Source organism: Octodon degus, unplaced genomic scaffold, assembly GCF_000260255.1.
Source record: "Octodon degus isolate 3935 unplaced genomic scaffold, OctDeg1.0 scaffold00232, whole genome shotgun sequence".
NCBI classification, from domain to species: domain Eukaryota; kingdom Metazoa; phylum Chordata; class Mammalia; order Rodentia; family Octodontidae; genus Octodon; species Octodon degus.
Genome location: NW_004524808.1, coordinates 192,627 through 207,619, shown reverse-complemented (window position 1 = coordinate 207,619; position 14,993 = coordinate 192,627).

Sequence of the window (14,993 nt, the reverse complement as noted above, 5' to 3'; positions counted from 1 at the left end):
TTACAGTACAAGTTCTCATATGTCCTGAGTCTTACATGACCTTAAAAGGTTAGGGCCAAAATGTTGGCATTCCTTGTAGCCCTCCTTTTTCTCTAATTTTGGTCTGCAAACTTACGTTGTTAACCATCCAGAAGACCTTCTTTACTTTTTGATTCCCCAGGACCTTCTTCATATGTACATTTGTTTTTAATTTTAGTTATTTATCCTTTTTTCCCTGTTTTTGATACTGCAAGTTGAGGTCTAGTAGAATAAGGAGATATTGTAGTTTACATGAAGGGTTTTAGAAAGATATTGCCTCCGTATGATATATTTTCAGCTTTATGCATCCAGAGATAATATTTACCCCTATGGTTTTTTACTTTACGTGATTTTCTCTTAATCTTTATCTGTGTTCTTCAGGAAGAAATTTTACTGGTCATAACAGATCAAACATCACTTTGTTTTTTGAAACAGGGTTTTTGTATTTAGTTCAAACTGGCCTAGAAACCATAATGTAGCCCAGACTGACTTCAAACTAGTAGCAGTGATTTTCTTGTCTCAGCCTCGTAAGTGCTGGGATTACACATGTGCACCACCACACCTAGATGATTTATCACTTACGTAACATAGACCTTACTTTTCTATTTCACCCCCTTTATCAATACTATATGTAGACTATGTTAATGTGGAAAAATTGGAGGGAATATACTGAATGGTGGGTGAAATACAAGTATAAATGAGTTAGGGGGCAAGTTAGTAGGTGCAATACAGATAGGTGGAAAAAAAGAAAATTAGACATGGGATCAGATTTTGTTGGAATACTTTTAGTTAGATTGAGTGATTAGTGTTGAAAGTTTAAAGATGATATTTGTGGGGTTGAGGATGCAATATATTAAGAAGGTATATTTTTGAAATTGAGGAAAGCCGTGGCACTGTCACTGTTGGAACCTGTTGAAAAGTTTTATGTACTTGTAACTTGGAAAGGATGTTTCAGAGGACATTGAGCTAGGTAAGCTACAGAAGAGACAAAGGAATAGGATGGAGAGGATAGTAGGGTGATACAAGAAGAGATGAGAGAGAGAGGGAGAGAGAGACAGACAGACAGAGACAGAGACAGAGAGACAGAGAGACAGAATGAGAACAGAATATGCCAAATTAAGGAGTTAATATACTGGGAAAAAGAATTAAGAAACAGAATAACTGTGGGATTGTGATGTGAAGAAACTAGATGAGAAGAGAAGAGGGAGAGAACCTGAAAACTTAGACACCAACTAAGTCAAAATAGAAGAAAAACAGAAACAAAATAAACAAGCCAAAAATTACAAAACATCAGAACAAAAACTCCAAATAGTAACCAAACCCAACTAAACAATGCAACATGAAAAAAACAAAGCTCAGGAGATAGCCCATGGGAACTCAGTTTAGACAGTTGGTCAAGAGAATGTATATGTAATTCACATGTAACTTCTTTCTCAGAAAGCCTGGGAGATGGCAGCGATGAACACATAACCACTTGGTTCCTCATTTTCTGAAGTCTGCAGTTTTTTTTAGAGTGCATGCGTCCCACCTGCTGGAGTCCAGGGTCCCTGTCCCTCTTCCTGGAGTGTGGTTATGGATCCCTAGTCTTTGTTGAGCACTGCTGGAGATTCTGCAAGGGCAGGCAACAGCTGCAATTCGTTCCTAGTCACTATGACAAAAAGTCCCTGCGTGAGTCTGCCCAGCAGTCTTTTGCAGTTGGTTTTCAGGTGACCCCTTGTGATTTGTACAGATGGTTGTATGTTCTGTTGACTGGCATGGCATACTACCTTGCAAAGCAGGAACAGAGACAAGTCAATCTGCAGTCAGTACTAGTGTCTGTGACCCTGCAGCCCTGTGGACTTGGAGTCACACTAGGCTCTTCAGACACACTGCCTATGACTCAGCTGAACTGTGCATCACAGAGCTGGTGCCAGCAGGTTTGTGTGCAAGTGCCTGTGGCTCAACAGGAACTCTGGGCAAGAACTCTGTAAAGTGCCAAGTACCTGGCCAAGTGTTTGCATGCTGGTGAATAGGCTGTCTGTCTGGACAGACAGGCTCATAATCTGCGCCAGCTCAGCTAGGCTGTCCTTCATCTGGGTATCTTCTCTTTGGCCTGAATCTGGAAGGGAGGAGGGGTCACCCTGTCTGTAAGATGTGCTAGAGTGGAGAACAAGGATGCCGCTTTCCCCAGTGTTTGGAAGGTTGGAAGGCTATATGCGTGAAGCTAGTGAGCACAAACTCTGTTCCTAGAATCTGGTCTTGGCAGCACTAGATCATCCCTCAGACTTTGGCCTTGCTATCAAAATGGCTGCTTCCTGTTGGTGCTGCAAGCAGAGGTCAGCTAACCTGGCACAGTAGTGCCTCTTCCTTTTTTTATTGTCTATTTGTTTGACTTGATCTATGTATAGATGTCATTACTTTTTTTTTTTTTTTTTTTTTTTTGGCAGAACCGGGGACTGAACTCAGGCCCTTGCACTTGCCAAGCAAGTGCTTATTATACTGAGCCACCTCCCAGGCCATGATCTATGTATAGAATATCCTTATTTTTTATTTTTTAATTTTTTTTGGCAGAACTGGGGATTGAACTCAGGCCCTCGTGCTTGCCAGGGAAGTGCTTATTCTACTGAACCATCTCCCAAGCACCCTAGAATGTCCTTATTAATTTTCTGTTTCAGTCCAGCATATAGCTCTGCAACACAATGCCTGCCTGGCAAGTGCAAGGTCCTGAGTTCCATTCCTGGTACAAGAAAATTATTTTTTTTCTGTTGCAGTGTTGAAGCCCCTTTCATGTTTTACATACCTTTCTTCTCAGTGGATCTTTTCTGAGTTTCTTCACTGTGACTCCTGCTCTAGTCAGCTATGTTGTTTGGTTTCTGTAATATTTTTACCGTACAAAACTGGAGTGCTAGGTTAAAGATCAGCCTTTTGAAATTAAATATTCTCTTTGATATAAACAAAAATGTTTATATTTTCTAAATAATAAAAGTATGAACAATCTGTAGAATATATGCGACTTCAAAGAAATAATCAAAAAGTGAAAAATGGCAAGAAAGCAAGGAAACATCAATATAACCATAAACATAAATTGCTAGAACTGCTTATTAAAATGAAAATAGTAGATTAGATTATGATATAAAATATATTTATTATTACTAGGGACAAAAAGACACTGAGTCTTAAAAAGATAGTCGAAATTTTTTTTTGTTTGCAAATATAAACAAGAAGACAGCAGAGATGGTGATATTAAATGCAGGCAAAGAATTCAAGGCTATAAGTATTATGCAGAACAAATATACAATTATGAAACTTTGCCTTGATTTACTTACTACTGGTATTACAAAACAATAACTTTGAGAAATTCATTAGCAAATTCACATAGTTCTAACACCCTAGAGGGATTTTGATACAGTTCTCTCAGATAAAATATATAAAAACAAAGGACATGTAGAACTTGAATAATATAACTATTAAAGTTCATTTAATAAAAAATATTTATACCTTATAGAGAATGTATTACCTTTCCAATTACCCATAATACAATCATAAAATTTCATTTGACTAGGCCTTAAAGAAAACTTCAACATACTTCAAAAAGTAGACGTCATATCTGCTATGCAAGTGAACTCACTAAAAGAAAATGACAAAATAATGACAGTAATTTAAGCACCCCACACACTAAAAATTTAAAGCGCTTATACTATTTCAGTTAAATCTTCAAAGAATAAATAAAGCTATAACTTATGGATTAAGGACAATTCTATATTATAGAATGTAGCTGCAACTATATTCAGAGGCAAATTCATAACTTAATTTATTTGATAGCACTGGGGATTAAACCAGAGCCTTGCACATGCCTGGCAAGTGTTCTACCACTGAGCTGTACCCCAGCCTCCAAACACATACATTTAAATGGCTTTTATTGTTAATAACACTAAACGAAAGTAAAATAATAATTAAATATTTAGGAATTTCTGCTACAATAGTACATCTTTTGGTCTCCTAATCTTTTATTCAATCCTCAGGGGATGAAAGTAATTTACTGGATTGTTGAATTTGGGAGAAGAAATCAAATGCATTTGGCTAGTCCTTCATCAGTTCTCTCTTGGAGAGAATCCCTGACCAAAGCACATGCATAATTTCAGGAAGTCATTGCCCTTATGGTGGCGCCTACTGTTGTCTAATTAGGGCCTAAATCTGTCTAAATTCAGTCCATTTAAGATGCAATACTGATGAGTTTCTTAAGTCAGCTTTATAAGTAATAAAACTGATATTAATTTCCTACACCTTATGTCTCAGTTTCTCTCTTGGGAGGGAAAAAGAAAAAGTAAATTTGGAAGTTTCAAATCAGCTTCTTTTGGTAGTGAGTTAGTCAAACCTTTGTAAAGAAAAACCACATACACAATGGTTTTTCCAATTCTTTAACAAACATTTGTTGAATGTCTACTATGTACCAGGGTCTGTGCTATGAGCTGGGGATCAAAGTGAATAAGATAGACACAGTTTTTGTCCTCATAAAGCTTCCAGTCTGGTGAAGGCACAAACAGATAAATAGTTCAATACATACAAATAACCCATGTATGGAATGACAAATCCTATGATATGAATACTTTGTTTTTTTCTGGTACTAGGGATTTAATCCAGTCACTAGAGATCGAATCCATGAACTACATTCCAAGTGAATGAATAAATAATTTTTGGAGAATTAAAACAAACCCTATGTTCCAAGAGCACAGGATTTGAAGGACTTGACTGGTGAGAGATTAATTTTAAGGTTATCATGAGCCCAATCATAGAGAATATTTGAAGCTCAAGGAATATGATATTCATCCTAAGAGCAATGGGAATCTATTAAAAGATTTTAAGCAGTAAAGGTTTAAAATTAGTTTTTCATTCTGTATAAACTATTCTGGTTATAATATGGAGAATAACTTAAACAGGATCAAGTTGGACTATAGTTTGTAGCCTATTTCAATAATCTATTTGAGACTATATCTCCTTAGTTTCTACTATATGTAGAACATATAGGTAATTGACAGTGGAAATGAGAAAAGGTAGGAAGATTAGGGATACTTAAGAGGTAGAAATTATAAGGCTTTGTCACTGATGAGATGTGGGGTGAGGGAGAGAGGAGTCATGAATAATGTCAACCTTTCTGGCTTAGACAACTGCCCATATAAAGAAGATTCAAGATAGAAAGTATCAGATGGCATTGATGTGTTTCTAACTTTATTTCATTTCCTACCCATAGAGACCATGTGTGTATGTACTGCTAGTGTCTGCTAGAGGAATCTATTATTTGGTAAAAGTTAGATTAGACACACATGAGGACAGATTTATTAATATACAATAGCCCAACTGTAGAAGTGCTTGTTCCTAGTTCCAGAAAGATTTTTCAGTAATTTAAATTTTCACAAACAGAAACTGCTGAGTCACAATGCAGGTGACCAGGATATCTTGAAGTAAATCATTTTTTTTCCTGGAAAAACAAATGGATAGAAGTTTAGTTAGTGTACACTATGGGAATGAGTCATGATCACTTAAAACCCCTTTCTTCTCTTTGGGCCACACCCACCTTATATTTAGGCTGATGTAGGCATGAGCATATTACTCCAAGAAAAAATGCCTCTCTTTCTTCCTTACAACAAAGAGAAAGTCGCTTTTTCTTCTTAGCTTATCTCTGCCATCTTTCATTTCTTCTAATTGTTTGCTTTGCTGTAAAATATCAGAATTGAATATGGCTGTTGAAAAATCAGAAGTAAGTTATTAGATTGTAGAAATAAAATCTCAAGACAGTTCTTGAGATTGATGACATTTATAGGAATAAATATTACATATCTTACTCCTAATGCCAAGGCCCTTATTGGCAATATATCATATATACCTGGAAAGCAATAGTTGTGTTACTACTGAGAGACAATTGGGTGGAGAGCACCTATTTTGTCTTTCAGGAAATACTGAGAAGTTCAAGGGCCTTACAGATTAAAATTCTTTGTATAAATTAAGCTTGGTAGAAAACTGAAACAAAGGAAGAGTTTTTTTAAAGCATTATTTCCTACAATTGTGAATTTCAATCATCGGCAGTAGCCATAATACAAATCAAAAGTAACTTAGTATGAATATATAACATTTTCCACATCTAAGAGATGGTGTCCTTCAAATAAAGATGGAGATCTATTTGGTGAAATAGTGATTTAGGTTATTATTATTATTATTATTATTATTATTTTATTTTAGGGCAGGGTCTACAGGGTCTCACTACTAGATCAGACTCATAGTGATCCACGTTTTTACAGCTTCCCAAGAGCTGGGATTATAGGTGTGTGCCACCATGCCCAGTCTTAATTGCTGTCCCAGCATGCCCCAGGGGTGGGGCCAGCACAGCAGGTCCAGGGATTGAACCCCCGGGACCCTGTGTAGGTTAAAAAAATTGGTAACCCTTTTTGCACTAAATTTATAACAACTAAGTTTACAGAAAATTTACAACTTTTACACTAGGTCTTTTCACTTAATGAACATAGTTCATAAATTTGGGACTAAGTCTTGTGGTTAAATATCTAGCTAAGTAAATAGCAAACCGAATAACTCAGCAATGGTCTGCTGAACCAGCCAACACAGGGCACTTCTGAATCACTCCAATTTCTGGTTGAACATGAGGTAAATACAGGCAAGGACTTTGTGTACTCAGAAACATGGAAGGAGAGAGCAGGAAAACATGGGCTTACATCTGTCTAGTTACTTGTTTTTTCACTTCACATTTACTGAACCCCTCTTGGGAGCCAGAGGTTGTGTTCATCTGTAGACAGAGATTAAATCCGTTGTGAGCTTTTCAATCCATCCAGGAGAGAGACATAGAATTGTGGATAGCACATGTGACAGATGCTGGGGCAGTGTCTCTCAAACTTCAGCATGCAAAAGAATGACCTGGAGTGCTTAATTAAAATGTATACCCGATAGAAGTACATGCAGGTCCATGGAGAGGGAGTCATCTGCTTTACCTGAAAATCATGTAGTTCTGTTAATCTAAGAATTATCTCATCCTGCTTTTTGGGGTCACATCATTCACTCATCCCCTCCCCCAGCTCCTCCTCATAACCCCAATCATTGGCAACCTCTGATCTATTTTTGCTCCCTGTAATTTCATCTTTTTCAGAATTTCAAACAAATAGAAGCATATAGTGTGTAACTTTTTACGTCTGCTTTCATCGAACAACTTGCTTTTGATATTCATCCATGATGTATGAATCAGTAGTTCATTTATTTTTATTGTTGAGAAAAATTTTTATTGTAGTGCGATTCTACTGGTTAGTCTTTCTTTCTTTCTTTCTTTCTTTCTTTCTTTCTTTCTTTCTTTCTTTCTTTCTTTGTTTTGGTTAGTTTTTTGTTCACCAACTGAAGAACATTTGTATTGTTTCCAATTTTGGGTGATTATGGATAAACATTTGTGTGTAGGTTTTGTGTGGCCTTAAATTTTCCTTTCTTTTGGTAAGTGGGAGTGATTGCCATGTACATATATGAATATAGTAGTACTAGACACATGCACAGTAAGTGCATGTTTAAGTTTATATTGTTTTACCCAGCAGCTCTATCATTTTGCATTCCTGCCATCAAGATCAGGGAGTTTCAGTTGCTCTGTAGCTTTGTCAGCATTTGGTATTTTCGGTATTTTTTATTTTTGCCATTCTAATAGATATAGAGTGATATCTCATTGTGGCTTTCTCCTGAATTTTCCTAATATCTAATACTATTGAGCAAAGTAAAACCAGATTTACTGATGCAATGGATATAGGATGTGAAAGAAATTGAGGAGTGAAGGACAATTTTAACATTTTTAATTTGAACAAAGCCACAATGAAAGAGGTCTATAGAATTTATAAATAGTTGTTTAATATTACTTCAGTGGTTCAATAAAAGCTTAATAACAGTCACTAGAAAAGAGAAAATGGTTGTTGTTCTTGCATAAAGGAAAAGTGATAGCACATGCTTATCCACATGCCCATCTGGAATTATGAATGAGATTCATTCAGAACAAACAGAAATAATGATAATTAAGAAACTTTTAGGGGTGATATGTGGGTGGCAAATGAAAGGTGTCACCATCAAGGAAAGACATGTCAGCCTGAGAAAAGCAGTCTTCTGTTAATATCTCAGGGATATGATTCACTGTGGAAGCCTGAAACCTGTTTTATAGCCTAGATGGGTGGTGTCTGGGGAAGAGTTGTTTTTACTGACGCAAAGAGCAAAGAAAAGTTGATGGCTTGGATAATGGAATCTAATTGAGCATAATGAACTATGATTTCATGTTGAATAAGAAAATCTAAAGAAACAGTTATCCAGGTCCATACCACGCAGAATCACAGGAGAGCTGACAAATCAAGGAGACCGGTAAGATATGCTATGACCTGGGTTTTCCACCTGGTTTCTCAGGCTAAGTTTTCATGAATGGATCATTAGTCATCTCTGATTCAGATATAAGCAATGGACATTTAAGAAGGAAGAAGAAAGAGATTACCTGAAAGCCCTGACACTGTTGCCTTGGTGACAAGTGCCAATCAAAGAAGACACAGAAAGATCATCCCGTGTTTCTGGGATGCTTCACTGCCTGTTTTCTAATTTTCCTTTGCTTCTTCATCAGTTCTCTTTCTTCAAGTTTCTACATTTACTTATGTATTTATGTATTTATGTATTTATTTATTTATTTATTTTGGCAGAACCGGGGATTGAACTCAGCCCCTTGCGCTTGCCAGGGAAGCACTTATTCCACTGAGCCACTTCCCAGGCCCTATTTTTATTTATTGTCAGAAACAGTTTTATTGTTTTTATTTTTGCCTTTTGAAAAATTTAAACAATTTAGAAAAATGTACAGAAGTAAAAGTTTTTGAAATCACACCACCTCAGGTTTTGCAAGATTAAAAGTTTTGCAAGATTAAAAGTTTTGTAAGATCGTCCTTTCGGGTTATACATGTCTATTCTTTTTTTTTTTTTAGGCACTCAATAAATATTTTATTGAAAGATTAAAGTACAACTGTCACTTAAGAGAATGATTTCACATAGATAAGAATTATAAATCAGATCTAAGTAGTGATAATAGGATTGATTGAATAAAAGCACGCAATTTTAGAAAATATTAAAAAGTTAAGCTACATATATTCACTACATCTATTGTTAGAATAATGGGTAGTTAGACAAACTTCAGAGTCCTTAATATTTTCTTTTTTATTTTTTTCCATGATTTTATTGATAAACAAATAGCAATGAGACAGTTTCAAATCAAATCGTTAGGACAGTTTCAATAATCAACACATTGCATACATTCTTCCCAGTGGTTAATTGCTGTACAAGATGCGGACATGATATCCTATCTACAAACACCATCACAACAAATCATTCTATTCATTAAGAGAATGTAACTATATATCTATCCTAACCAGTTTGAATACACAGATACAAAATGGACATTCATCTGTATACCCTTTTTTGTTAAGTTATTTGAATATTATAGGTGTGTAAACTCAGCAAAATATTCCAAAAGAGTCCAGTAGCCCATAATAGTATTGGGTCTTCTGCTTGACTGGCAATGTCAGAAACTGTTGACCTGAGTCCCCCACAGCTCAACATAACAGCATGGCTTTACTTCTTTTTTTTTTAAATTTTTTTTTTATTTTTATTTATTTGAGAGAGAGAGAGAGAGAGAGAGAGAGAGAGAGAGAGAGTGTGTTGTGTGTGTGTGTGTGTGTGTGGCCAGCTCAGCCCACCAGGGGGCGGGGCTGGCTGGCATGTGGTGCTGGGGGATTGAACCGCGGTCCCTGATGCCTTGCCAAGCTTGTTCTAAGTAGGTGCTTTAGACCACTGAGCCATCTCTCCAGCCCCGGCTTTACTTCTTATATTTTGTTTTTATACTTTTCTGCTGGATGGTTAAGACCAAGGTAAAGCAGGACCTATGCAACAAGAACATGTCTATTCTTATGTGGACTTTTATGTGAACCAGAAATTGTCTTTCACATTGATTTTTATATTTATTTATTTATTTATTTATTTTTTGCACACTGATTTTTAAAAATAGTTGACCACTTTTGAAAAAGTGAGTCTTTCATTTTTGCCAATGTTTGAAGTAACCAACTGACACTCTCACTGACATGCCCAGTAACCAATGTAAATAAACTAGTGTTTATTTTCATAGACTATTCTCCATGATCACACAATGTTATATACTCACAGAGATATTGTTAAGAATTGTTTAACAAGAAACAGAATTTAGGTGTAGAAGGAATGTACCTCAACACAATAATGCTAAATATCACAAATCCTCAGCTAACACTGCACTCAAAGATGAAAAGTTTTTCTTCTAGGTTTAATAATGAGACAGTTTTCCATAGTATTGGAAGTCTTAGCTTGAACAATTAGGTGAAAATAAAAGCTGGAAAGGCATCCTATTAGAAAAGTAGAAGTTAGATTATATTTGAAAATAACATAATCTTATAGATGAAAAATCCAAGGATTCAAGGGCCCACAAAATAGCTCAGCAGATGAAGTGCCCTCTTAGGCAAGCACAGGGACTGGGATTTGATCCCTGGCATTACATGCCACACCAACCCTGCCCCTGGGTGTACTGAGTCAGCCACAGAGGCAGGGCATGCTGGCACATGCCTGTAATCCTAGTGTTGGGGTGGCTGAAAACAGGAAGATCACTATCAGTTGAGTTGGAGCTGTATATTAAGACCTTGTACCAAATACATACAAAAATTGTGAGGACTCCACTGAAAAAAACTATTGAAATAATTAAAGAATTCAGTACTGCCAGTTAAGTGGAAGACCCAATTACTATTATGGGCTACTGGACTCTTTTAGAATATTTTGTTGAGTTTACACACCTATATTCAAATAACAGAACTTAACAAAAAAAGGGTATACAGATGAATGTCCATTTTGTATCTGTGTATTCAAACTGGTTAGGATAGATATATAGTTACATTCTCTTAATGAATAGAGTGATTGTTCTAATGGTGTTTGCAAATAGGATATCAAGTCCGCATCTTGTACAGCAATTAACCACTAAGAAGAATGTATGCACTGTGTTAATTATTGAAACTGTCCTACCGATTTGATTTGAAACTGTCTCACTGCTATTTATCAATAAAATTATGGCAAAAAAAAGAAAAAAAAGAATTCAGTACAGTTGCAGCATGCAACATCAGTAGCAGTTCTATACACCAACCACAAACTGAACAGATTAAAAACATTGAATTGTGAATTTAAATGTATAATTTGTTATGGTGTGGGAACTATATATCAATAAAGCTGGCAGAAAAATTTATTTTAGTGATCATCCTGTAGGTTGTAATGTGCATAATTAGCACATTATATTTACTTTAAATAAATGATTTTACCATTTTCTGAGCATTGTAAGGGTGTTACAACTTTTTTATAAGTAAGTTTATTGGTATAATTTATTCATACTTCTTTAGTTCCACTTTTTCTCTATTTTGATGTTACTGATGTCAATATTTAATCCTACATATATTTACAATCTCATAAATTTATATTAAGTTATTATTTCTAGTTCTAAAGAATTACACTCATTTAGACTAAACCACTTATTTATTCTTCACAATGCTCTTAGTTTCTTCTTGTATTATTCCTCTTCTAACTGGAGATCTCCTTTTCTTTTGTTGGAGTTTTACAGTCTCATTTTTATTTGCTAGAACATTTATTTTGTTTTCCTTTTTGAAATACTTTTATTGGCTGTAGAATTGTATGTTGGCACATTTTTGTGTAAGCATTTGAAGTATGTCTTTCCATTATTTGTTGGCACTCATGATTTCTTTTGAAAAGACAATAGTTTGTTTTATTATTTTGAGATTTTTGATAGTAATGTGCCTTTTACCCCTCTGAAAACTCATGACTTCTGTTTCTTATGGGGGTTTTAGGAGCTTTATTATAAATTTCCTTTGTGTTTATTTTGTGAGGGTTATATAGAGATTCTTGAATTTATACACACATACACAGTTTTAAAAAATATTGGCCAGTGTTTTTTCAATCATTACTTTTGTTCCCTTGTTTTCCTGAGATGCTATTAGTAGTACATTTTATAACTCTGTAACATAATTAACATATACTATAATCTTGTACCATGTGTTTGTGGTTTTTACTCTCTATCTTTATATTTTCTCTCAATTATGAACATTTTTATTACCTATTTTTTAGTCTACCAGTTCTTCTGCCATCAAATCTACCTATTGAATTCTTAATTTCAGTTTATAGTGTTTAATTTAATATATACATTTAAAATATATATGCATATACATATATATGATTATAATTTTAGTTATCTAGTGAAATTCTTTATTTCTTGCTTTCTTAGTATATTATTTGATGTCATTTTAAGTTCAGTGTCCAGAAATACCAGTATTCAAATCACTCACTTGTCTGTTTTTATTGTTGATCTTTATCTTTGGTTTTTTATTCATGATTTTTGATATATCAAGACATTCTTTTTAGTTCAGAGAAGGACATTATGTACGACAAATTTTAGATGCTTCAACTAATAGGTTTTTTTTTCTGGCAAACATGCACAGCACAAGATCACCTTGGTCCAGTTGATGACAGATGCCATCCTTTGCTACGTCTGCTTTGTTTCCAGTTTGTTCTTACTGATAGAATATCACCCTGATTTTAAGGAAAGTTTCCCTTTTGTAGTCTCACTTGGAAGTATTGCATATTTAAAAGGGCCACCCTCCTTTGTTGAGTCTGAACATACTTTGATTTCCTCACATTATTAGACTACTGAACTACTTGGCTTCCAAGAAATTACATTTCTCTATTTCTGGGGCTCCTATCTGTAGTATTCTATCTCAGCTCATCACCAGAAAGAAACAATGGAACCAGCTCACCATGAACTGAAACCTCTGAAACCATTTAAGTTGTTTTTCTCAGGTATTCGGTCACAGAGCTGAAAAGCTGACTAACATAGTCCCTTATATCATTGCTTCTTGGACTTCTAACCACCCTCATATTCTATATCAAATACTATTTCTCCAAGAAATGCTTCCTTTGGGGCCAGCCAGATAGCTCAGTGGATTAAAGTGCTGGCTTAGGCAGATGCAGGGACTGGGGTTCCATCCCCAGCATGCTGTGCTGGCCCCATCCCTGGGCCGCACTGAGATGGTGACTGAGACGGCGTGGTGATACATACCTGTAATCCCAGAAGTTGGGAGGCTGAAAACAGGAGAATCACTAAAAGTCTCATCTGTGTAGTGAGACCCTGTAGATCCTGTATGAAATACAAATAAAAAAGAAGAAATTCTTCCTTTGTCTCCTCCACTATAAAAGATGTTACTCACTCTGTTTACCCTGTGACATCCAGTTAAAGCCCTTACTTATGTAGGCCACAGAGGACAGAGGAAAGTGATCGATGATGTATAATGCACCTAAGGAGGGTCACCTAGAGAGAAAACATTCTCTCAAGCTTTCACAGAGAGCAAATTGGTCAAGCAATGACCGTGACTCACCCACATGGCTGAAACTGACAAAGGATCTACAAACTACTGTACAGGGTTTCAGGTTAAATCCTGAGGGGATTTGACTGACCTTGTCAGACTCAGAAGTTACATTTCTTGTTATATAGGTTTTGCTTTATCTTGGTCTTAACCATCCAGCAGAAAAGTATAAAAATGAGGTATAAAAAGTAAAGCTATATTAATATGCCGAGCTGTGAGAGGCTCAAGTTGACAACTTCTGACTTTGCCAGTCCTACGGATAACTCACTACCTTTATGTACTGCTGAACTATATTGGATTATTTTGTTGAATTCTTGCACCTGCAATACTTAAATGGCAATGGAATACCCATCTCTGACAAAACTAAACAAAAAGGAGGGATATAAATGGAAGATCATTTTGTAGTAAAATATACATATATATCCGTATATACAAAATAGGATAGATATACAGCTACTTTCTCTTAATTCAGTGAGAAGAAATATTTGTACTAATAGTGTTTGGACAGGATATCGTGTCTGCATCCTGTACTATGAATAACTACTACAAAGACAATAATATGCAATGTATTAATTATTGTAAGTGTCCAACTATCTTGTTTTGAAACTGTCTCAGTGTTGTTTCTCAGTAAAATTAATAAAATAAAAGCCCTTACTTGTGTACTTTTGCTTTTCTCTTGAGTAATTTCATGATGTTTCATTGTAGTTATTCATAGTAAATTCTATTTTTCTTACCAAAACACTTTACCCTTGAAGAGATATGTGCATATATTTCATCTTTTATACTTGCAGTACTTAGCACAGTGCCTAGTTCAGGAGAGAAGGCCAATCGATGCTTATGTAATCAAAACTCTTCAAATTGTAAAACAGAAACAGTGTTAGTAAAGTATGAATTAGAGCATGAAAAATTTGATTGTTATTTCTCAAGTAAGAGAGTAACTTGAACCACTTGTTTTGGAAACAGTTCTTTTTATTTGCTGGATGCAGTTTGTATCTGCGCAGCCAAATATTTAAATAAATGTCTGGAGGAATTGGGAAATTTCATTATCCCATCTGGACTGCAAGACACATGTATGGGTGGGTCTATTTTGAAGTCATGCTTAGAAGTAGTTAAGTATGACCTTGAGAATTTTCTGATCTTATTCAGACAGATGTTTTCTCTAACTACTATTGGCCTTTGTTTAGACAAATCTACAAGTTAGGGTAGTTCCATTTTACTTTTCTTTTAAAATAGAATAAAATAGGTTTTTATGCATTTATAATGAATGTTTATAGTCATTTGTATGTATTAAATGCTATTAATCAAGAGAAGTAATTTGAGTTAAGCTATTGCCCTAAATAAGTAAAAAATGGGAACATAATTGGAAATGGTTTTCCCTCTCCTATTTTTGTACTGCTCTACTTAATATTTGGCAGATGGAGTATGAATAGAAATACTTAAGTTGGAATGCTTTATGGGGTTTTAAACTGTTGTTAATTAGTCATGAAATAATTTTAATTATTT